General features: G+C 43.4%; 2 protein-coding genes across 2 annotated transcripts in view; both read right to left on the bottom strand.

Moving 5' to 3' along the window:
- Positions 1–25813, bottom strand: part of GALNT9 (polypeptide N-acetylgalactosaminyltransferase 9) — a 410584-nt gene that overhangs the window by 203432 nt on the left and 181339 nt on the right. The gene's annotated exons all lie outside the window — the stretch shown is intronic.
- Positions 1–25813, bottom strand: part of LOC147649896 (uncharacterized) — a 159322-nt gene that overhangs the window by 3365 nt on the left and 130144 nt on the right. The window contains exon 8 of the mRNA XM_086855459.1: positions 1890–2069. The gene's annotated coding sequence lies outside the window, so the exon portion shown is untranslated. The remainder of the gene's footprint in view (positions 1–1889; positions 2070–25813) is intronic.

The following is a 25813-nucleotide window of genomic DNA, read 5'->3' on the forward strand; positions in this document are numbered from 1 at the left end:
AGGAATAGACAATTCAAAATGTAAGAGTGATTTAAGATGGTGCAAAAGGGGCCCATATGCTGAGCCTCTCCTTAACTGGCCGATTTTTTTCAGCTGAGCTATCACTGACTGTGGCATATTTCATTACTGTGGAAACCCTCCTTGGAAATAACATGAAAGGAGAATGCCCATTCCCATGCCTCTGTTAAAGGATCTGTTACAAGTTTCTTTAGAGCAAAAGAGGATTTCAAGTACTGGGATTTTTTTTCTGTAGTCCCCCCAGAAATTAAGAGATGTATCTGACACATTTTGCAGTAGAGCAGGGAGCACCAACAAAAGCCTTGGCACCTTTTTCACAAAGTTAATGATTTACTTGATCTTCCTTCTGAGCTCAGCTAACACCCAAAAGGCTGAAGGCCTCCAGCAAATCTAGAAACCTCGAGAAAAATCTCAGTTTTGTCATCTACCTAGATAGCTCCAGGGCAACCCCATTAACAAGGCTAAATGGCTCAGGCAGTTTAACCCCAAGCCTTTGCATGGTGGCACCTTGATCATGCCCATCATCAGGGCATGGTTTACATCTAACCTTAGCTTTTGCCCTGGCTCAAAACTGAGAGAGGAAGGATGGAATTGGCTTTGTGTTCACAGCATTTATCGAGCTGAAGAGGTCGTTATGATAGACTGTGAGCCCACAAGGTCTCTGCACTCCAGCTCTGATTTCCATAAGGTCATAGATTTTGTGATTGCAGCTGCTCTGGAGGGGTGCATTTAGGTGACAATTGCAGCCAGGTACCCAAGGCAGCCTGGCTGAAAGCAGAGCCTGCTGAGGAGCCCTGCTGCAGGGTCTGCTGTGAGTTATTGCTGAGCACTTTGCAGAGACACAGAGCATTTGCCCATGTGGACAGAGATGAGGAAACTTCACCCTGGAAACCTCCAGCCTCAGCTACCCAGCTCCAGCCAGCCCCAAGACATCTAACAAGACCATAAAAGGCCCTGACACAACACTATTCTGACCAGAGACTGTAGCTAAGTTGGTGTCCAGGACTGCCTTTAACATTTCTATCTCAGTTTAAGTTAAACTAAAGCCCTGCCAGACATTCAGAGTCCACTTTCACCTTCACATGATGGCCCATGAATACTGAAGTGGCTTATATTTCAGGAAAAAGGATGGGCCTGAATGCTTCAAACTGCATTTTTCTCTCTTATAATTAAATCCATGGGTCTAGCAAGAGATATCAGCCCCACCTAACACACTGCCCAGGTTTTCTGCCATTGTTACTTAGATAAATGTCCATCCCCAAAAAGATTAAGGCACTAGCAGGATGAGATACTGGCCTGTACCCTGGTTGGTTGTCACAGTATTTTAACTTGTGTCTTACATGGTATTTTTATTTGCTTGTAAAAAATATTATAAAACTAGATTGAGTTTTCCTGGGGGGGAAAAAAAAAAATTACAGAGTCCAAAGTATTACCATGGAGCACTTTTCCTGTGCTGAGAGGAGATTTTTAAGGTTTCTGATCACAAGACTTTTTAAAAACCATCAACTGTTCTCAGAGGAAAGACACAAATCTCCACTTTTATTTGCTAACTTGATTGGTGCTTTATTTTTCTTTCAACATTCTGCTGAGTCTGCTTGGCTCAAGGCCAAGGGATGCATTTTTCCACTCTATTTGTATCAAGTTAAGAATGACCTATTGGAGTTGATGGGGAACAGGCTGGTAGAAAAACAGGGTATTAAATAAACCCATTTCCTTAGCAACATTTCCCTCTTCCCTGGTACTTCCAAAGCTCTGGTTTCCAGTGCCACTCCACACTAACACAAACTTTCTGCCTCTTGAACTTAATCAGATCTGAGCTGTGTCAACACAAAGTGTCAAATTCAGATGGAGTAAATTGCTCTGAACCTCACCTTTCTTACAGCCTGCCCTGGAGCTGACAGTGCTTCATATTGCAGATCATTACCCAGAGGAACTCATGGCATTTAACAGAGATGAACCGTGCCCCAAAGGGCACCTGGACATTTCCAGCCCTGCACTCAACCAATGACATCCTTAATTAAGGCAAACTGAAATCTTAATCCTGGATGTGCCTGTTTTAAGAAAAAAAAAGACCATTATCTCCAAGTAGACAGTGCATCTGATCAGGGTACAAAAGTTTCTGTGCTTAACATAAAACCTTTGGTAGGAATGGAGACAGTATTTCTCTGTTCCTAGAGCAGCTAATTAGTGCTCAGAGCTGTGTTCAAACACCTTCCCCTAATGCAGCAGACACCAGCTATTGTTTCACACTGAACTTCTCCTAAGCCTAAGATCTGTAATGTCTGTTTCTGTAACTTAACAGAGTCAAAGATAAATCCCTTCTCAGAAGGAGAAAAAAAAATTGCCAAAACACAAAGGGGTTTAATTAAGAAACAACACTGCATTTATCAGTATTGGTATGAACATGTAAAACCACACAGGGAGTTCTTAGCAGAGTCTCAGGAATGAGAGGACCTGCCTTTGACAGGTTTGTGGTTACTCTGTTCTCATCACAGGTGAGCAGGAGTTGCCAACACCCAGTCAGTCACAGAGGTGAAACCTTATGTGATCCAACACAATTTTAAGGAGAATTCACATGCTTATTTTTTGATTCAAACCTTCTGTGGATCAGATTCACTTTGGTGTGTCAGGTTTACACGTTTGTCTTGAGAGCCTGAGGTGCTGTTAATCCATTTACACAGACCTGATCGACTGTTAATTACTGCAGCCTAAACAACTGGGAATAACTTGTTCCAGATAGTCACCCTCTTCACATCAGCTGGGCAATACCTGGCCCAGCACTAGCAGCCTAACAGAGGATCATGGTTTGTTATCAGGTCAGAGATATTGCTCACAAACCCAAACTTGCATACAGATGGTTGCAGTACAAGCCACAGAATGAGGAAAATTAACAGGGGTGCAACTACACTCTGCCAATCTTCCATTTGCATCAGTTCTGCCAATCTGAAACAGGTGTTCTGCTGGGCTTCCCCACTGGATATGCAACTCACTAATTACCTGATTTGTCTCAGGACCACTGGCACTAATTAACACTGCAGTCTAATTAATCAGAAATTTAAATTCCACTGAAGAGCTTTTGTGCAGCTATTTCTGTTAGGCACAATGGAGGACATTTTTTGTTGTTTGGTTTGGCTTTTTTGACAATTGTTTTTGCTTTGAACTAGTAGCAAGATTAATAGTCTTGATATGAGTGGAATTGATCACTTTCTATTGAAAACCTTTTTGTCATTATGTGTTTTTTAAAATTAACGTTGTTCTTAGGAGCAATCTCCTAAAACTCAAACACATACCCTTACCTTGCCTTTTATTTTATTCTCAAAACACAGTGTTTTTTCATATGATATTAATCAATATGTTAACTGTTGTTTCTCATACATCCTTCCATCTCTAGCCTATGAGCAGGCTGGGCTTAACCAAGGAGTCGTCCTGCCACGCATTTTAAAGACTGAAATATGTACAATCCCCTCCTGGTCAATATTAATTTCACTCCCATGGGAGAGAAACATCAATTTATTTTTTTTTACCAATGCAATGATTTTTGGAAGATGTGAAAGAATATGAATACTGATTGCTTTAACTAAAAAAAAGAACTACTCTGACATAACAGATGATAAATGCCACCTGCTTTAAGTAATCCTCCTTCCATACTGTCACTCCTCTACACCTCTCTGCAAGTTTTTCATAATCCTTAACCCTACAATCTATGATTAAAGTGCTTCATTAGCTATTTGTACTTTGCACTACTTAAATAATTCAAATGCAACATCACACGAGCCTCTGCTGCAGAGGTTTACAGCAGACGTGGCTTTGAGGGACTTCAGCACAGCTTGGTGACACAGTGTTCCACCAGGCCAGGACAACCCCATCCAGCAGGACCTCAAACCTCTGGGAATGCCCTGCCTGAATTTCTGGGACAGCAGGAGCACCAGGTCGTTACACCAGGGCTTAGTTTTGAAAAAGACAGACCAGCTAAAATCCAGGTGAAGTCCCAGGTAAAAGCCAGTGGCAGAAATCTCCCAGCTCTGGCTGTTCTGGAAGGTCTGGCTCACTGAATGATTGAGCAGCTGCAGCAAAAGGAGCTACAGGTGCTGAAATTCCACACCTAATGTGAGGTGGAGACAGTGCCACAGGCAGGGCTTAATCCTGACACTTTTAACCAGACAAAATAAGCCTAAATTAACCATTAACTTGCTGGCTTCCATGGGGGGTTACATGGCAAGTCCTGACTGGCTGCACCCTTTGGAAAACTTTCAGATTTAAGAGATTAAAATCTAAACACATCTGAACAGGCAAGAGCTTGCAGAAAGGGCTCTGTGTGAGCACAAGGAGGCACAAACAGCAAATCTCCCCGTGCCTGTGCCCCAACTCACCTGCACTGAGAAAAACCAACCCTGGAGAAGCTGCAGCAGCTGAACATCAGCAGCTCCTTTATCAGGTACACCCTGACCCAGATGCTTTTACATTTGTACAAAAATAACAGAATGCAGGTCTTGTGCCCCTCTGAAAACCAAGGCGTGTTTTCAATCTCCCGTTACACATCCATGCATCACTGCATTTGCATTCCAGGATTTCTGTATGGAAGGAAGAGGGGCTTTGCAATCATCCTGCTGATTATACCTACAGCTGGTGCAAATTAGGGACAGCCAGATGGTGTCTCACCAATTGTTCTGCAGCTGGCCACAACGAAGGCAGCTGGGGGAGGCAAATGCTCCCACCACACTCATCACAGAGAACAGCACGGGAAAGAAAGAAATAGAGCTCCAAAGAGCAGAACTCCAACTCATTATTTGGAAAAAAACCCCACAGGACTGAGGGAAAATGTTTTGTGCAGTTGCCAGAGGAGAAAGAGGGGGGAAAAAATATCACCAACCTAGAAATTTAGTGGTTATATCAAACCAGTGCAGCAAAACCTAAGTGAATGTGGTGGATTCCCAAGACATGGAAGTGAGGGATGCTCCTTTGGCTGCAGATGTGCAGCCACGTGTGCTCCTTGTGACGCTGCACACTTCCATCTGCAAGCTCCATTTCCTCCTGTCCCCTGAAGTGCTCAGATCCTTCCCTCCCCACCCCACACACCAGGAGGACACATCCAGCTCTGAGGCTCACATGCTGCACTTCCCATTTCTCAGCAAGCACATGCTGGCTGACAGAGAGAGCTGTTCCTTAAGGCAGGCAGTGAGGTGGTACCACGGGCTGCCATGGAATTCTGCTCTATTGGAGTGCCTACCTAAACACCCAGGCCTTGGATTTCATTTTATGTGACACACACACAGCCCTGTCCTTGACTGTCACAGACACCACAGGCTGCAGTGAGCCATCCTCCCACCTGAACGAGCCAAACAAGGAATCTCCATCTCGAGCTTCTGATAATGCTCAAGCACCAGCTGACTTTGAGATGGAAACTGTCACTTTGATGATTTCACTGATGATTTGGAAAGGCAATTTCCTAAAAGGTCACTGATTTGTCTCTCCACACCTTTAGCTTCATTGCATCCAAGGACTCTTCAGCTGCTGAATCCATTCCCAGAGCACTTTCCATTACATCTCTCCAGCCAGTCATGCCTTTAGCCTTATAACCCTAAGCTGATATTCCCATAGCCCTGGATAAATTGTGCTTCCAAGCTCTGATTTCTTATTCCAGAGCTGTGATGGCAACAAGTACTCTAAAAAATGTCTACAACTGTTGTGCACATCTTATTATTCCCACCCCCCTCATTTCAGCAGAGTCTCTTAAACTGCTTGTTACAATTACACACCTGCTGAACCTTCGCTGTGTCAAATAATTGGTTGGGATCCATCACAAAAGGCAGGGGATAAAAGATTCCAGACATAATTCCAGTCTACTGCAGACTCAAAGCCACCAACATTCTTCCAGCATGACAATACAACACTGAATGATGCCTCTTGTCTTTAATAGAAATCACATGAAACTGCAAATGAAGCATTTGAAATGCTCCTTTTCTTGAGAAGGGAAAGCAGAGCAATCTCCAGAGACGTGGTGACAAACTATCACAGCTCTTCCATCATGCCACATGATCAGGCATTTGTTCTCTTCTGACTGCCCATATTTTCAATGCACTCAGAGTTTCTGGTTTGTTTTTTTATTATTTTTTTTTTTTGCAGCCAAGTAACTACTCGGAACTACTACAGAGCTTCTGCATTTCATCCCAGAGGCTTCACCATGTAAATGAGGAGGAAAGGGAATCCTGTGCATGCAGATTAGGCAGCTGTACCCTGCAGAGCCAGCCAGCATGAGGCTGAGGATCTCAGAATGGCCAGAGTTCATGAAGCTTCACATGCTGGCTGCTCAAGCAGGAGCAATCTCATTGCTTGTACATCTCACCCAGAAAGAGGGAACAAACTCAGGTTATTTGGGAAAGGTAAATGTGGTCACTGGCACTTTGGTTGCACAAGAGGTTCCTCAGTCCACAACTTGAAGAATTTTATGCCCCAGCTCAGTTTAGCCTGACATTTAAATCAGAGGTCCTGATAGGCAGGTGCCTAGTAAGAACAGTATTTTGACATTGAACAGTACAGGAGGAGGATATTGTTCTATAAACAGCAGAAAAATTATTAGATTCCCTATGCTTGTCCACATCTTCTTTGGAGACAGGTTTCTTCACTAGAAAGAACAACAGAGGCCATACATTAGTCTCCATTTTTTTAATATAGCTCAAACTTATAATGTGCTGAGTGTTTTCACTGAATGATTATCAAGGGTATAATTGTGTGGGCTTTAGCTAAAGGAGGAAGAAGAGAAATAGGGCAAACTTCTGTGCTTTAAGAGTATCATAATGATTACTTTTTTTTAATTAAAATTGTGATACATCTCTGTAATGAACTTGCAAGGACAAAAATAACACCTCATGAACCTTTTCCCCTAAGCTTCCCATACCTGAATGCATATATCAGTAATGATCAAGAGGGAAAAACAGAGATGTAAGTTTCATGCAAGAAACTTAAGACACTGTAAACTCATGTCTTTCTATAGATGATGATTCACTCATTAAATCTAGAAACATTTCCAGACACTGAAGCAGAATAACGTGTCTGTGTGGGTATGGGGTAACCAGAAAACTCCTGTGATGGATAGCTGGAAATGCTGAGATGCTGCATTAACAACATACACTTAATGACCAGAGCTGAAAACACTTGCAAATTTCCTCAGAAACTTAATGACTGTATTTTGTCTGTATTTGATTGATTTTCCTATAAATCAATAGGATTTCCTATAAATCACCAGTTTGGTGAGCTGAAGGGGGAACAAACCTGTTTCCTAAGCAGGTCCCTTAGGACTGGAGCCCAGTGCCCATACTCCTTCTCCCTGAGGGGATCCCCAAGGCAGTCAGCATGTCTGTGTGCACCTGAACCACACACTGCTGGCTCAGTGTACCCCAGGAGGGCAGGGACACACATCTATCGTCTAAACAGAGATAGATTTCTCATTTTAAATTGAGGTAGGTAGATAGAGAAACACAATAAGCAAGTAAATAAAGTACCAGTAAAGAAACCCCAGACTAAATTGGTACTGGGACAGCATGGCTGCTGCTCTGGGCTCTGCTTTCAGCACACCTCATCCCCAGGGTGCTCTCAGCCCACGCTATTTTGTGCCATATCCACCAACTCCACCTGGATCAGCTCCTCATCTGCTACAAGCTGGCACTGCTCCAAGGACTTAATCAGAATTTTGCTAATTAACACCAGCACACGACTGGTGGCTTTCTGCCTGAGAAGATGTGAAGGTTTTTCCTGCCTGCTGGCCTGTGAAAGCTTTTGCTAGCGCGGGATGATCTTTACTGATGTGGTAGAAACACGGGCACGTGCTGCAGCTTCGTTCCTGGAGAGGATTCCAGAGGTTCCTCACTGCCCTGGTGAGACAGCCCCCAGCAGGATGCAGTCCTGCAAGAGCCAGGGACATCAACCAGGCCTCTGTGACCACACAGAGTCCAGTCAGCTGGAAAAGTGCACTTGTGACACCTTGCCAGAGGAAATGAGCCCTGCTGGTCATCAGTGCAGAGCCAAGCAGTGCCCCCATTCCAGTGCAGACCCAGCATATGTGCAGGGCAATTAACAGCTCCTGATTAACCCTGGGGATGAAGTGAACAGGGACACAAACAATGGAGCAGTTCTAATGAGGGACAGGGGACGGCACTTCCCTGCTCTGTCTGTGAAGGGGCTGTGTGCACACAGGCAGATGTAACTCTCCTGCCATCCCAGCAGCATTTATTGATATTTGTGACAAGAGGCACCTCTACAGTGCAGCAGGGATGGGATCCAACTGCACCACACACAGGCTCTGCCTCCAAAAGCACAACACACAAATGCAGCATGCTGGCAGATGAGGCATTTGTTAGTGAGGCACAGACAGGTTAAGTGATGTGACCAAGGTTACACTGACAGCCAAAGGATGCTGAGCATCTGTTACAGTCCCCTTTATCCAACACAGAAATGCATTCCCAGGTGGAAATAATAAAAGCAGAGTCAGTACTACCAGGAAGCCTAGGTTTAACTGGAGTCACTCACATTTGCAGAATTGACTAGAAAAGCTCATCAATTATACTAAGTGAGCATTTCATTAGATATAAAGAAGATGGACAATAATGGGCATGAAATTAACAGAATAAAAGCAGCCCAGGATCATATAAAATTATAGCCTGATTGGTGTCTAATAAAAGACAACATTTGGAGAATGGTAAAGGCACTGCCACTAATTAACTAAGGGTGTTTGATCACATCATCTTACTCAGGTAGACTCGAGGTTGTAGTTGCAGCTGTGCTGGTGTTAAGAATTGAGCTGTGCAAAAGGCAGCACAGATCTTTTAGCTGGCCTGACAGTACAGTGCTCCCATTCCCATCCTCAGCTGCTGTTCCTTTCAGTGCTGCCAAATCTTAAATGGACTCTAGAAGCAAAGAGCTCAGCAGTTAATGTGGTACAATTTACAGCAGGAGCTTCACCTATGTAAAATACAGCTCTTTGTCACCAGCCTCAGCTGCACGGGTTTCATACAGAACGCACAGAGGCAACTCTGACTCCCAAAGTTATAACTCAGCACAAGAGCTGGAGCAACAAGCATATTTTATGATGAGAAGCTGCAGGGTTATTTATTTATCCAGCTTGTGCACCAGGCAGGGGCTGAGCAGAGGATGCAGCCTTTCCCCCAGGCTCACACACGTGGGCAGTTCAGTGTGTGAAGGCAGGCCATGGAGCCTCGCTCAGAACGACAATCCAGCACTGCAGGAAGCCAGGGAGAGCCAGGGAAGGATGCTGTGGGATAGCACCACCATTCCCAGCCTTTTCCAAACCCCTTTCTTTAACATTCAACTGAGAACCAGTAGCAATCCAGAATTACATTTAATGGCTTGATAAGGCTGTCAAAAAGAAGCCCTGAGCCAAGAGGATTTTAACCTCCACCTTGGAGCAAGCACAAGGTGGGAGAGAAAATGTGACTGGAGGGGTGTATAATGGATGGGTTTTGTATTTGCTTTATGGGGAATCTCCTCAGAGCTTTTGATCCAGATGGAGACCAGCAGGGACAACAAGGTTAGGTACAGGAGCACAGGTACCTGACCTGCAGCATTCAGACATTGCACGGGATGCTGAGATTTGTGCCAGGGACCACTTCAATTCACACGGATTGTTATTGTCCTCAAGGGCCACTCCTGAATCCAGGAGTGACTAATTGCAAGGGAATTAGCACAGACAAGCATTGGATTCACTTTAGGATTCCCCCCTAGTGAACCCCTATAACCCCACAGATGAGTTTCATGGCAGCCCTGCAGAACAAACCGTGCTTAAGGAAGATATTTCCTGTGCTTTCTTTCTGGAGCAACTGGTGGAGTTGCAGCAGGGTCCTGGGGAGGTTTTGAAGGGGGGTAGGCATGAGAGGTTGCCTTTGAAAGATCAGGCCACACTCTGGCCTCTTCCCCAGCATCAGCTGTAGAACTGCCCACAGTGAGCTCTCCCCTGTTGCACAGCCATTCCTCAAGTCATTAGTGCACATCAGGACAAGGTGACTTTGGCAAGGAGAAGTCCTGCCAATTAATGTGTGTCTACAGCAGCCCTTTCACCTCCCTGGGACCTATTGCTTGTGGAGTTAACTGTCCATTTGCAGCTTCCAAATGAAAGTTGTCAGCTGTGTAAATGCTGTTGGTCCCAGGGGATCTGAGTTCCCAACCCCTGTTCCACATAGCAGAGAAGATGGGAAATCTGACAAACTCAATTCTTTGTAGGCTCCCTCTGAAATGTTTCTGTAAATGATAGTCTGGAGCATCCTTCCAGGCTTTGCATTTTCCTTCCTTCCTGCATCTGCAGGCAGCACATGCTCAGCATCTGTGTCCCCATGTTCTTTCCAGTGCCAGCTCCTGGCATCAGGAAATGCCAGCTCCTGGAAACACACTTCTTATGAACTCCACTACAACCAGGGCAAAATTCAATGTGACACACAAAAAATCTGAGTCTTTGTTTTTTAGGCCTGGCTGCAATTTAAATCTCACAAGCTGCAAGATCACCTGGGGGTTCTAAAATTACTTGTGTACAGGTGAGAAAAAGGTTCATTTATTTTCTGGCACTTTCTCCTGGAGAGCTGGGTAGCATCTGCGAAAGGCAGCGATTTCATTTTGATTAAAGAGAAAGGTTTGCTGAGCACACGTGGAACAAACCCAAAACCACTGCAAGCACAACTGCTGGGTTTACTGCTACCCAGCAGTCCAAACACAGCACAGGAGGGCAGGGAAGGGGCATCACAACCACACATGGGCATGTCTGTGCATTTCCATGAGGCACAGTCCAAAAGGACTCACAGTCCTGAACCCAACAGCCTCTGAGCTGTAGCACCACAAGGACAGGCTCATTCTCTAGAAAAAAGAAGTCACCCTTATTACAGAGGACTTTGTTTTATTCAGGGTGGTGCCAATTTATGCCAGCTGTCATTAACCCAGCAGTTCCCCTGCTGCTGGAGTAGAATCAGGTATGGGTTATAACTTCCATACCGAGCACTGGCTTCCACTAAAAACACACTGGAAACAGCTGGACAGATGAGACCAGGCTGGTGTTGAGGCTCTAAGTGGCATCCTACCAACACTTCTCCCTTGGGCTATTTTCTTACACCTCTTACACTTTCTCAGGTTCTCCAGTTCATTCTTTTGTCTAAAATTATTGCTTGTACTTCCTTTGAAAAATCTACTTTCCCAAAGTAGTTTTTCTGTCTTCTTCCATCTCTGTTTCTTAGTTTCAGCTCACATGCTATTTCTAACTTGCTCCCACACAGCTTCAGCTCTATCTACCTTCCCTATAACTTTACATTTGAATCATGTCCTCTCAATTTCCTTTCTTCTAATGAATTCCAGCCTAATTTTCCTAACCCCTCCACATGGCTCTAAACCATGGAGAGCTTTTATCCTACTGGTTACTATGCCCTGCACCTTTTCTAATTCTTCAATATGCTTTCTGTAATAAGAACAAACTGCTAAAGGGAAAAACCTCTTTTCTGGCAAGCAGAAAGAGATTAGAAATAATAGAAAAATTCTCGTGGCAGCCCTATTTCCTCTCTCTGAGGACAGACAGACACCTGCTTGCAGACTGGGTACCCAAAGTACCACTCCTGCAGCAGGGGAAAAATGCGAGCAGCTGATCTGCAGGGGATTCATTCTGCTTCCTCATTTACTCACACTGCACAGCCTGCAGCTGCTTCTTGCCCCAGTAACAGAACTGTAAAAAATCTGATGCCCACTTCAATAAATATTTCACTCAAAAGACTTTCAGCACTATTGCACAGTGCAGGTACCTTGCAGGCTGGGACAGAACAAGTTCCTTTTAACAGTTTTACCAATTTACTTCTATCTTGACCTAGAGAGATGGGGTCAAGCATTTCATTCTGTGAGCATGTCTATCAGCCTCCTCATCTATTTCGTAGCAGTACAATACCACTGCAAATTCACAAGAGAGATCAATTTAAAGACAGCAAAGATCAGCATCTTTACATCCCAGGTGTCACCTGGAGAGTGGGCTAAAGGTTTATTAATCCCCAAAATAACTGCCCTGAGTGAAGCCTCAGAGGCTCCTGGAGTAGTTACTGCAGTGTCACAATTAATGGTGACAAACAAAGCAGTTCACAGAAACTTCCAAAAGACTTTGTCAGACATCTCCAATCTTCCAAGTTAAGAGAATATGAAGGAGACAGAGCTCTTCCCTCCTCATCTTCATTAACCCAGGAGAAACACTCTGCAGTGACATGCTGCCAGCTGTCATTACATTTTGCCTGTTAGTCCTGGCAATAGGAGAAGCAGCAGTCTGTGGATTAGAAATGCCTCTCACCTCCAGAAAGAAGTCTGATGCAAATCTCTGAATTACTTTGACTCTTCTGAATTACCAAAGAACTTAAGTTCAGCTCTTAATTGCCCATCTAATTCATAACTTACAAAACCTGGAGGTAGACACGCAATGCTGAATTTTAACCAACCTTAGAATTCAAATCTGGATCAGAGCTTCTGCTAGAAAGGTTTAGAGCAGTTAGAAGCTCCATGGAAAACACTTGCAGTAACAGTAACCCATGTTACTAAGCTATTTTTTATTATTTTTTCATGATTTTACAAATGAAGAAAATACAGTAATTATGGCAAGTCATAAAAAGACTTTTTCCCCTTTCATCCTTGTTTGCAAGGTGTACTCAGAGTAAAGACAGTGCTCCAGTTGGAGGAGCTGCTTTCAAGCCCACCCTCCCTCCTGCTCATTAGCTCAGCAAGCCAGAGGGAGCAGGCTGCCAAGGCCAGTAGGAGAATTAACCCTGAAAATACAACACCTGCAGGAACATTTTAATTTGAATAGTTTTTTTTTAGTTTCACCCTAACTTTTAAAAACCACATTGTTTCTTGTACCAAGCAATGAGCAGTTCCAGCTGCATTTTCAGGAGCTTCCTTTGGTGGAGTGCATAACCAGGTAGAACACAAGAACACAAAATGGAACATTAGGGATTTTTCCCAGAATAATTGAACCCATTACAAGCCATGAGATTTCTACCTTTCATTTAGCCTAAAATAAAACAAAGGCTGCGTGTCTTTCCTGAGATTTTCTTCTCACTAAAGGGACTCTTTGGACTTTCTTCCCCAGAAGGATCAGAAATGCACTGAAGCATCTACATATTGAGAAGGGTTTGGGTGAACAGAGTGACTTCATATTAGAGAAGAGCAATAAGAATTTCCCAAGAATTTTCCAACTGAAAATTGGAAACTGACCTCAAGTGTCAGGCTACACTCATTAGTGTATAAAAAAGGAAAAAAAATAGAAATATTTGATCAAGTTTAATTGGGTGAACTTCAGTCAGGAAAAGCACCCAGTGTCTGCTCAGTACTGTTGTAAAATTGCTTCAGAATCTCCTAAAGCTTTCTGCCTGCAGTTTGTGTTGGGTAGGAGAGGCCTGGCTCAGCGTGGGGTGCAAACAGTCCCTGGGAGATTTAATGCTGCGTTTCAGTAGCAGCCCACGGAGCAAGCGGTGAAACTTCCTCGTTAAGCTGCTCTGAGATAAATCAGTGCTAAACTGTAATTGCAATTTGCTTTTCAAGAACACCCATTTCTCAGAAGTCTATAAAAGTTCAAGCTGAGCATCAACGAAGCCAAATTTTACTCCTCAGCCCCTTTGTTTTTTGGATTTGAACTATCACCGATTACTTTCCCTATATACCTCTGACATTTATGAGATCTATGGCCAATGTGTTGTGTGCCTTTTGGCAGGAGCACAGCATTATTCACACCACAGATACCACTGTCTGTAATAACTCAGTGAGGGGAAGGTGTAAGCAAGGCAGCCTGGCCTATCTGCAAAGAAAAATGATGTCTTTTCTTCTTCTATGCTACAAAAAAAGTGGGGCTTTTTACCATTCACATCTAAAAAGGGAGCTTTGGGAGACAAAGGTCTCATTTTGAGCTCCATTCCCTCTGGGGATATGGTGAACAATCTCAGAGGCATGAAGGGGAGGGAAAAAAAAACCCATTAAAAATGACAGTTAGCTCTTTCTATCCAGTTCTGTCATTGCTATCACAGGCAGACACACCTGCCCTGGGTTTCTGGGATCACATCTCATTAGCCTGGGGTTCACCATGCCCAGGGTAATCAGTGCTCTGCAGAGAGCCCATGGAGCACACAGCACGGATTGCCATTTGAAGAAGGGACTCATTTGGAAGCCCATTTCCACAACAGATGTGAACAGTTTTCTCCCAAGGCTCCCAATGCAACGCTGTCCTTGGCATTTCCTTCCTCACCAAACAGATGCCCCCAGGAACAGCCTCTCTGCAAAGCAGACCTGGCCAGATCCAGCCTGATCTGCCAACATTGTGGTTTCCCTGCCAGAAATCTGGCATCATCTGCCCTTGGGACCAGTTTCATCAACAGCCAGGTCCTGATCTCCCCGTGCCAGCTCTGGGAAAAGACATCTGGGCCATTTACCCAGCATGAAAACAGGCAGTGCTCTCCTGGTGGAAAATTGCAGCTTACAAAAGATAAGTGCAGCTACACGGGTAGCTGAAAGATGAGAGCCGGATGGTGGATTCCCATTTTGGAAAAGACTCTCTGGGGAGCATTTTAGTGGGAAAAACCATATGCTCTTCTTTCCTATCAAGTTCTTGCCACTCTGGAGTGTCAGAAAAGGGAGCTGTGCAGTTAGCACAGTGAACAACTCTTGCAGCAATGATGTGGGACTTTTGAAATGTACATATTGCTGTAGTGCACTTAAGGACAAAATGTGACACTGAAGAAGAAAAAGAATGGTTAGTTGGCTTGAGATAGCATTTGGAGAGAATAATTAATCAACACAAGGCAAATTTCACCACTGGTATTCCTGTATTCCTTAGTAGTGGCAATTTTGTCACTTTGGACAACAGAACTTACTTTTGACAGTGTCATCTTCCAGTTCTTCTGTACTTAAGAGATTACTTCTGTCAACTTCTTGTTTCCAGAGCACAAACTGTATATTCCTTCCTTTTCAGTCTATTGCTTCCCTTCTCCATTTGTGCTTTAGCAAACTCAGTAGGACAAGAGCCCACTGATGCTTTGAGCTTTTTCTCACTGCACACCTTTCTGCAGATACTTGTAATTTAAATATGTACTTCTCATTTTCAAAGTTTAATTGTGAGAACTTTGCAGAAATGACAGCATGCTAAGTACATGAATGCAAAGAAAATGGACTATTGCTATACTGAAAATAAATTATAGTCAACCCAGTCAGCTGTGTCAAGAAAAAACTCAGTTTCTATCTTCATTAGCTCTATCTGCTTATAAAAGAGATCAAACCAATGAATTCTACTTAAAATAAAAAAGGCAGGGGGGGGCAGGGGATGGCAGGGAAAGTTATTTCTTTTAGCACTGACTTTCTGATTGCTAGAGAAATAAGTGTTGCAGAATTGCTCCATGCCATGATGAGTATTTTAATGGGCACCCTCTAGTTTGTACTGCAGAGAATTTCATCTCTAGGATGTTAAAAGCCAAATTGCATAGTAAGACAGCAGAAGCTGGGAGATCACAGTGGAGTTCCAGATCTGTTTAGGTTTTGTCTAGCACAATGCAGAAGCATTTTTCACTTCTGCTCAATATTTGTCATCCATTTAATCTGCTTAGGAGGTTAGTCCAGCAGTTCACACACACTCCATCTGGTTTCACAGAATGCTGTATCCCTTGGTGACTGGTAAAGCCAAGGAAATCAAACAGTGACTAGATTGTGTGGCTTCAAACAGTGCAGAAACACATGGAATGCAAAGTTACATCCATTTAAGTCTACCCTCTGCAATACAGTGTAAAATGGGAATGAGTGGTTTATGATGCAGGAATTGAAATGAAGTATTTGCACTTCCCCTGTAACAACCCAAAGACACTTTTACCTTTCCTGAGGAATTATAATCCCCTCACGTACCAGTCTCAGGACCTCTCATTGAGAATTCCCTTGCAGCATTTGGCCCTGTGTTCAGCAAGGCTGCACAAACCAAGCAGGAGGGAACACACTGCCAGGGGGGTAATTCATGGGCCTTCCTGTATTTTAATTATGGAGAAGAGAACAAGGTATTCTGAGAGATGATAGCAGACTGCACTGATGATTTCTTTGATGGAAGCCTGTCTTGGTGAATGGAATGTCTTTCAGTGGAAATAATGAGCTCCCTAGTGTAGGCTCAGCTATTTTTAAGAAACCATTTTCTTTCTGCTCCACAGTTATCAGCCAAGCTACACCAGTCCTTTTAAACATGGCTCAGGGTAAAAAAAAAGAATAGCTGGAAACACATGGCAGTCCAGCCTATCATTATGGACAATGAAACAAACTGTGCCAAGCAGCACTTAACTCTCTGATTCAGAAATCCCACAATTTGATCTACAAGGCCCTTTACAGACACAAGCAGCACAGGTTTCACACACACAGGATTCAGCCCCAGCATCAGCTTCATTAACCTTCAGATTCACCCAACACTTTCCCCTGGACACTGTGGCCCTGCCTTGGCCATGACTCCACCAGGGCACCTTCAGCTGAGGCTTGATGCTTTAGACTTTTCTGCTGGATTCCCAAATCCACCACAGCTCAGGCTCCTCAGTTCCAGCCTTCCAACAACTTATTTAGGACTACCCTTCTCTCCAGGGACCATTAGGCCCTACTGATTCAGATTTCTTTGGAAATACTTTACCAGGCAGCTCTCAATAAATATTGTTTGACCCCAGCCTATTTTAAACCATGAGGACAGCAAGAGTTTCATATGACACACAGCTCTGTGTATCCACATTTCCCACAGATGTCAGGTAAAGGAGATAATCTCTGGTTCAAGGGTTGAGTACTTGTTATCCTGAAAATCAGATTTCTCCATCAACAGGCCCAGTGTAACCCAGAGAAAAGGTGATTGCATTGTACACTGAAGGAACAGAGACCAACACTAATGCCAGGGCAATGTTTCTTGCAAGTGGCAAAATTATAAGCAGACAGGAGGAAAAATGATTAAACACTGAAATTAATACTGACCAGAATAAAACAGCATAAGAAAATGAATGTCACATTCTAATTATGAGAAGGAAATAACTTTCAGTAATAGTATAGTCTTAATTAACCCCTACAAAGAAAATGCAGTGGTAAAATAAAACAAAAGTAAAAACTGCAAATCAGAAATTAATATTTTCCTTGAGATAATAGGTGGGTTTGCCTCCTCTTCCTTTCCATGCCCTTAAATATAATATACTGTCTAAAATTATTCCAAACCTAATTCTCCTTTTGAGTGAATCAGCACTGATGCAGTAACTTCAAAAGCAGATGTACAAACCTAGATGAGACCTAACGCTGAAACTTAAATTGGGGGAGGGAGTGTAAAAGAAAAGATCTTCTCTACCATCATTAATCTTTCATGAACAATCTCTGATTCCTGCAAATTTATTCATTATTTGAAAGCATTTCCCAAACAGTCAGCATTAATAATTTCCAGACTTTGAGCAGTTCACTAAAATGTCCATTTCAGCAGATGCAATTCAAGATAGGCACTTTTGCAGCACATTTCTGCTTCTGCTCCGCCACCGGAAATGTTTCAGCAGGGCTATAATGAATGACAAGGAGAGAGGCAGTGCACATCCTGCACAAGCTGCTGTATTTTCAGGAAATGGGGAATATTCTTCAGGGAAACCAGACACAAAGATGAATTTCTTACACCCTGCGAGCATGCCGAATATCACAAGCAAATTATTCATGAGCATAATTGAGAAGGATGTGGTGAATTCAGCTGCAGCTTTCAGTCAGAGCTGGGACCCTCTGTCAAAGGCCTGGCCTCTGTACGTGAAGACTGAGTAGAACTCATTAGCCAGACTCATAAAAAAAGGTAAGATTAGATGATGAAGTTCTTAATTAGCTATAAATCTCTCTCACAATTCTCTGCTTCTGAAGTACACAAAGTCTACGAAGAGGTGGCCAAATAGCAGAGTAATCTCTGAAGACTCACAGCCATGGTTGGACAACAGGTGTGCACGAGCAGGACCACAGCTCTGCATTCCCCTGGGACAGTAACTCCAGGAAAAACCTGGATGCAGAGCTGCACTTCTCCTCTGCACAGCTGCTCCAGTCCAGAAACCAGGAGGATGTAAAATATACCAGAATAAACCCATGAGTCAAAACCTGACTCAGATTTCCCATGAGTCAAAACCTGACTCAGATTTCCCATGAGTTAAAACGTGCTGGTATTTCAAAAAAGAGGCAGGAGGAGACCACGTACAAGGCTACCTTCAGCTGCCACTCACCAGAGATGGATGCACTCATTTATTTCAGGGAAAACCTCCTGTAGCCCATGCCCTTGGCAGATTATCCTATAGATCACATCTTGAAATTACTACTTGGCCTGAATCTTTTTAACCAACAGCCTGAGGAATCATTCACTGAAAATCATTAAAATTTGGAGAAACTAATAAACCATACCAGATGGGTTTGGTCGCTTCAGCACCATGTGCTGGTTTTCACAACTACTGAAAACTGTAAGAGGAACATTTCTCCATCTAACCAAGCCAGTGCTGTGGAGTCCTGCCCATCCATGCCCATCTTGGCACAAAAACCTTTCCCAGTATTGGAGATCACCAGAACCTCTTTGCTGGTCAGCACTCAGTCCATCCTCAGTTTGCATGGGAAGAAATTGGCATTGTACTGACTAACTCTGTGAGGACATAACACCCAACACGCCCTGTAGATGTTGTAAATACCCCTTCTCAATCACTTTGTGGTAAGAATTTCACTGCTTACAACACAGACCACGTGCAAACCCAGCATTTACCTGGATTTTTTTTCACTCAGCGAAGACCATTCATCTCCCTGACAACGCAAGTCACTCAAATTTGATGGATTTTAGTCCCCACCGTGGGCAGAACGGGATTTAGCTGAGGTACAACACAGCTGAAGGCGGTCAGAGAAGCGCCACAGGACACCGAGCGCTCCTGACAGCCGCGGTTGTCGTTCCCAACGCTCGGCTCAGGCGCTGGCCGCGTCTGACAGCTGGAGAATAACAACCAGGGAGGGAGCCTGACAAATCAGCCTGGGCTGCCTCAGATTAGACTGGACTGATCCCCCTCTCCCAGCCCGAGAACAACACCAGAAATGTGAGCCATACGCTCTGAAATGGAACTGGAAGTAAAATATGAAATGGGTTCCCAGGGCTCTGAGTAGTTTATGCGCTTGGACCCAGCACTTCTTTCCAGCTGTCACTCACACAGTGCCTGGTGCTGAGTGCAGATAAAAGTTGTTTCTTCCGTATCAAAGACTCCTTGATTGTTGTTAGGGAGCCTGATCCAGGCTGTGAGGAGGATGGAGAGGCAGAGCTGTGAAAACAGAGTGCCTCACTCCCTACATGCATTGTTTTAATTTATTTGTTTACCACTTTCCAAACCTATGGCAATTAGCAATAAATTTAAATTAGTTTTCTCCAAGTTGAGTCTGTTTTGCCCATGATGGTAGCTACCATTTGTCTCGATCATGAGATTTTCTATCTCATTTTCTCCCTACCACCATCCTGCTGAGGGGGAGTGAGAGAACAGCCCTGGCAACCAGCTGAGGGTCAACCCACCACTGGACTATATCAAAATCCACTGCTTGTTCTCATGTATTTCAGATAAGGGGATTTAGATGAAAGCTTTCTAAAATAAGGGGAAAATAAGGGAGACAGCAGCAGAGTGCACTGGCGAAATTTCCACGGTGAGATGTCAAGATGTTTTACAGAGATCAAAAAGCACATTGTACCTGCCTTTAGGGCGGTCCATAGGGGCAAAAATAAGAGTGGGATAACAGCACCCTGGGCCCCACCCAGGCATGGTTGTAACATCTGTGGCTCTACTGCTGCTGATACACATGAGGAGCATTAACAATAAAAGTTAGCACATCTGGTATTTGCTTGACAGACTTGCAGGAGGGAAATACAGGTCTAACAACCTAGTTTGGGGTTCGGGTTCCCTGGTACCCAGCTGTCAGGAAGCACAGACAAGACACACTTGTGTGGAATTAAATTGTCCACAGCTCAGTCTTCAGAGGCATTTCCAAACTTCCCCTTTGTCAAATCAAACCGGTTCTGTACATTTTGCAAAGCTTCAGCACTATGGAATGCAAAGTAGAATAAAGAAGAAAAATAAAAGCCAAAATATAAACTCTGTTAAAGAGGGGCAATTGTGCTTTGCAAAATGGAAGGGTTTTTTATGTTAGGAAATGGTTTGAGGTGAAGAGGTACATTAATCTTACATAGGATGCACAAGTAATAGAGGAACCAGTGGGAACAGCAGAGGGCCCACACTGTCATTGGGAAACAACATTATCACCTGAGATATGTATATTTTGTGTCCTGAAAAGTGTGATGGTCCATAGGATATGAAAACAAATGAGAGAAGAGCTCCAGCAAGGTCCAGCAACAAAGTGAGCATGGAAGAAGCACAAACATTTCTGGGCTAGACAGAAAAATTGAAGTTCAGAGTAGCAAAGTGTGGTTAGCACAGCTGATGCTCAGTAAATTCATTGGCACAGCTGACATCCACTGCACTGTCAGCTTTAGTATCTAGATGGAGAATCTGATGATATCAAATGATGATATCCAATCAGATATCCAGATCCTGAGTGCTCAAGAGCTCCACACAGTGAAAGAGACATCCAGACAATGAAGAAGTTGCTCCATGGTCCCCCATTCTGTCATGCTGAGAGCCAGGGGCATTGCTGCTGCCAGTGGAATACCTCACTTTAAGGTGTGCACTGCCTGGCTCTGCCTGGGGTTCTGCTGGGTTTGCTGGGCAGGATCCCATCCCTGCTTTGATTTCTTCAGCCCTTGGCTGGGCTAAGACACAACACGATGAGATCTGCAGTCTGCAAGAGAGACAGAAGCACAAGGCTTCAAAGCACAGCTCCCACCTGGCTCTGCAGGAACGAGGTATTTCTGTTCAGCACCATCAGGGCCTCAGAAATGTTTTCTTCCATTTTTCAAAAGGAGAATTCTGCTTTTTAACTACAGTGTTTTTCAGTCTGCTCCGTGGAGAGGAACAGCTGTGCTCAGACCTTTGCCTTTCTCTTGCCAAGGATTCCTATCACCCAGAGCTGCAGCATCAAGGAAAACATGGAAAGCTTTTGAAAGGTAATACTGCACTTTTAAAGCCTTGAAACATGCTGAGAAGGAAGCAGGTCACCTTTACTACATCTATCACTGGTGTGAGCAGTGTTCCCTGCAAGGGAGGCAATTCTGTGGGCACAGGCTCCTGTGTCTGTGTGCCTGTTCCTAAAACAGCTACAATGCAGATGCAGAAAGACATTTCTCTGGAGCAGTCACCATGTTATAAAGTTTGCTTTGTTGGTAGGAAACTGAGTCTAGCCTAGGAGCCTGCAATTGAGCTTGGAGACTTTTCTGCTGTCTGTGCTGGCCCCTCCATGCTGTTCTGTATCAGCACACAGCAGCGACTGCTGGCATCGTTTGTTCCCATTGCTGCAGGAGCTTCGGAGCAAAGGAGAGCTGAGCCCTTTAAATTAATTCTTCTCTTACCCAGCCCAATCTGATCCTTCCTCCCACTAGCTGTGGCACCACTCCTCTCAAGCTCAAATCTGCAGGTGTAATTCCTATGGAGCTTTATCAATAGTGATCAACTTCCTCCCATGAGTTTCTAAGCCTTCCACTGACTCGTAGGGCAACAGGAATCAACAGTTTCTCTCCTTAATATATATAAAAAATATACATATATTTCTCCTGTCACTTTGCAAATGCTTCAATTGGCCCCAGCTCCATGCCTTCACTCTTCCTGAGCTGAATCCTTTAGAAGTTGTTGATTGTGAGCACAGATCTCCTGACACATAACCAAATTTCTTCTTTACAGTGTTAAAATCTGCCCAGCTGCCAACCCCCCTTTCCACGTACACATAAATAAATGAGCTGCTGAGAGTGTTTTCAGCCTGTTATCACTGTATTGGGTGTTCCACACAGAGGAAAACTGGAGCAGCTACAACTCACACTCCTTTATTTAATATGTATCAATGCCAACCAGTATCTAATGGATGTAATGATTGAATACTGACAGGCATATTTCTCCAGCCTTGTTCTCCTTTGGCAATAATGCCTGACCAAGATTGATGACTCTAATACCAGAGCAGGCAGTTTGTTTGTTTCTTCTACAGGCTTCATTTTTCAAATAGCCTCAGATTCCCCTTCCCTCTCTCCCAAAGAAAAAGGGAATGGAAAATTGGGATGACTGCTGAGATACCTGTACAAGCGCTGCTGCTGTCTCCTCAGGCCACCAAACCACAAAGGTCAGATTCACTAACACGCTAAGTGGGTTTATTCTGCCATAATTCACATGGTTTTATGTCAGTAGCAAACTGGTGTGTCACACTGACACATGCAGCTCCCCGGGTGAGGATTCAGTCGCTGGAGTGGAACAAAACCTGAGCAGGTCTGATAGGATCACAACAGGAACATTTCACAAGCACTCCTCAACGGCCCACACAAGATTCCAGGCAGTTCTCAGGAATAAAAGTGTCAGCAGCACAAACAAAAGAGACTCCACAAGCAAGGCATGGTTTCCTTTTTTTCCACTGTCTCGAGGAATCAGCAGCAGATGCCAAGGACATCAGAAGAACAAGGAAACACTGATGTGCAAAGCTGAGCTGGGAGACATTTTACAGCAGGGAGAGAGGCTACAGTGTGTGTGGCTCAAAAATAAAACAATTAAAGTTTGTCTTGCCTAAGGACAATCCAATGGGAGGCAAAGTGCACTGCTGCATGCTGCAGATGACTTACCCAGAGAAAGAACAGAAAATGAAAGAAAGCTCTAAAACAGGAACTCAGTGGAATATTCTGGTCTTTGTGGGAAAAGTCAGAAATGTTGTATTTGTAGATCAACTCTCCTGTGCTTTTATCAAGGATGTTTTGGGCTTAGGCTAATGCTTAGTTTTGTTGTTCCATCACTTGCATTTTTATATGTTTTTTACAGAGAAATCACCTGTGTTTTGGAGTGCATTAAAAAAATTAACACACAAGTTTTGCTTCCTTACTAGCACAGCAAACCCATACAGGGGGGATGCTCAAGGGTTGGACACAGGAATGTGGCAATACACAGAAAGGCAGAATTTCCTATAATCCATAAGCAGAAACAGCCTCTCTTTACAATTTCCTGGGTTCCATTTCCATGAGGTCAGACAGCAGCAGTACTTGTACTTCACAGCAAAAGCAAAATGCAGTTGTAGAGATGACTCCCCAAAGGGATCTTTGCTCATCCTTAGCCTAGGGAACTTCTCACTAGTCTATTACACTGCCCCTGATTTGAAGCAACGTGTGCCATACAGGAAAGGTTAAACAGGACTGATCAGCAGGAGAAAGTGCATTTTACACTGAATTAGGTAAGGCTAAACAGCAGCTGTGTTATACCACACATCTATCCTACAGTGACCCCATACTCTTCTCACAAATCCTGTCCTGAATGAAGAATCACCACACACTCCCACACCTGAAAAAGCTTACAAATATCACTGCAGCTGCATCTTCAAATACAGACCCCTTTAAGTCCTGAAGAGACAAGATAGATTTCATTCATTTATGAGGAGCCTGAGCCATGATTCTCAGTCATGCATCCCCAAGACCGTTACCAACACTTTTCATTCAACCCTCTGATTGTGCCCCATTTCTTTGTCTCAGTTTCCCCCCCTAGTTCCAGTAATAATTATTGTAATGTCTTTGAGAAGCCCACAAGCCTCTAATCGTAAACTACAGATTAGGGAAAGGTGATTTTAAAAAGTCTGGACTGAGTGCAAGGACATTTGGTAAATGTCAATTAGAAAACACAAGAGCCACAAAAAAAAAAAACCAAACCCAGACTTTTATTGCTCTGAAGCACCTTTTGCACTCTGTAATACCTAAATCTAACTCATCCTCTTCTCACTTTACTGGGAGGTTTTTCTCAGAGCAGAGGTGCCTTTGAGCAGGCAGATCAGAGGCAGATCAGCCAGGAACAAAGTCTTACTGGTAAAGAACCTGAGACAGGTTAAATGCTTGGAAAAAGGAGCAGCAAAGCAGGAGATGCACCATGAAAATATAAATACTCAGAGTGCATTGTGCAGACACTGGAAATAAAACCTCAGCAAGCTCTCACTGTGTTGTTTGGTGCTGTAGGTGTCAGGGAGCCCTAGGGAACAGCTCCAGAAACATGATGGACATTCTCATGTGACCTCCACATGTGCATTCTTACATAACCATCCTCGTACATGGATGAATCCTGAATTTTAAGGTTTGAAACCCAACTCACAACTATATTAAAAAACCAGGCAAAAACATTCTTATAACTAAGAATTTAAATATCAGATCAAAAACCTCTTGTCCCAGAATTCACAGTATTTGAATGTCAGAGATCACTTGTATCTGTAAGATTCTGGTTTTCTTTTCAGCTTGGGGCTTTAAAAAAAAAAAAAAGAAGAAAAGTATTTTCTTTCACATTGTGATAAAAGAGTCACGAAACACCACAGCTTCTAGAGAGTTTTGTATACCATGAATTTGAACTAATTCTTAATTAGCCATGTGTATAATATGGTACATATGTGTACTGCCCATGTACCAAGGGCAGTAAAGATATTAAACAATTTAATAATGATAATTTTTAATAATTTTTAATTCATATCCTGGATCAGGCAAAATTTTGCCTGCATGTGCTCCTTCTCCAGGTGCATCCAGGAAATTGTTGCTAGCAAAACATTATTGTAAATGGCCCAGTGCTGTAAAACACAGACAATCAGCATCTACAGTAGCTGATAAAAATGTAACAGAGTGAGGACACAGACTCACAAGTTACTGAGGAGAGGGACTTGGATGATGAGCATTTGAGCAGGGTTCTGCTCAAAAGCAAATGCATGAAAGAGACTGAAGAACTGAATTATGTCAGCTTAGGTAGGAGTGAGGAACTGAAAGGACTCAAGAGCAGCACAACACCCTCAGGGAGCAAACTGAAAATAGAGTTTTAGTATTTGAGCCATTTAACATTGAGCTGAGGCTGGGCCATTACTGATGGTTTTCAGTTTCTTTTTAGATAAAAATTTCCAAACAAACAAATGCAGTCAAAGAATACAGACAAATAAAAAGAAATCATGCTGCTTATCGAAGGCACACACTCATGGGTTTTTTTCTTTACTTCACAAATGCCTGGCTCAAATTCAATATGTGCTTTTCTCAGAGCAGCTGGAAGTCTCCAGCATTTCTTGTCCTTCGATATTTGGTTTGCACACGCATATCTGACACACAAGCAAGCCTGACACGTATCTATGTGGGTAATTCACAAGAGTAATTCTGCATCATTACTGCTCCTATTTGCTTTTACAGCAGCAGCACTAAGGTGTTGTTGAGTAACAGACCCTGCACAGTCCTACAGTGTCAAAAACTTACCAAATCCCTCCCAGTCCTCTTAGGGCAAAGAGGTTCAAAAATTATCAAAAACACAATAAAAGGGTAAAGAGCCACTACGAAATTCATGTAAAGGGACATCATGCAGGTAAGGTGATAATTATTGGTATAGATCACAACTTCAAATCACTTCAACCCACAGTTTCCTTGAAAAATAAATATGTATAAGCAGACCTCCAAACTCTGCTCAATACACTAAAATTATCACTAATTGCCTTAGATCTAATAGATGTCACAGAAGTGGATCTTGAAGATACAGCTCTCATAAAATAAGACTTTTTCCCTCGAAAAGCTGTTTCATATCTGAAATAATTTGCAGACTATGGGGGATACAACACAAATTCCAGGATCCCAGGTCCTGTGAGATGCCTCATGGTTTGCCTCTCACTGGGTACAATAAACTCTGAT

Source organism: Cyanistes caeruleus, chromosome 18 (assembly GCF_971803275.1).
Source record: "Cyanistes caeruleus chromosome 18, bCyaCae1.hap1.1, whole genome shotgun sequence".
Taxonomy (NCBI): Eukaryota; Metazoa; Chordata; class Aves; order Passeriformes; family Paridae; genus Cyanistes; species Cyanistes caeruleus.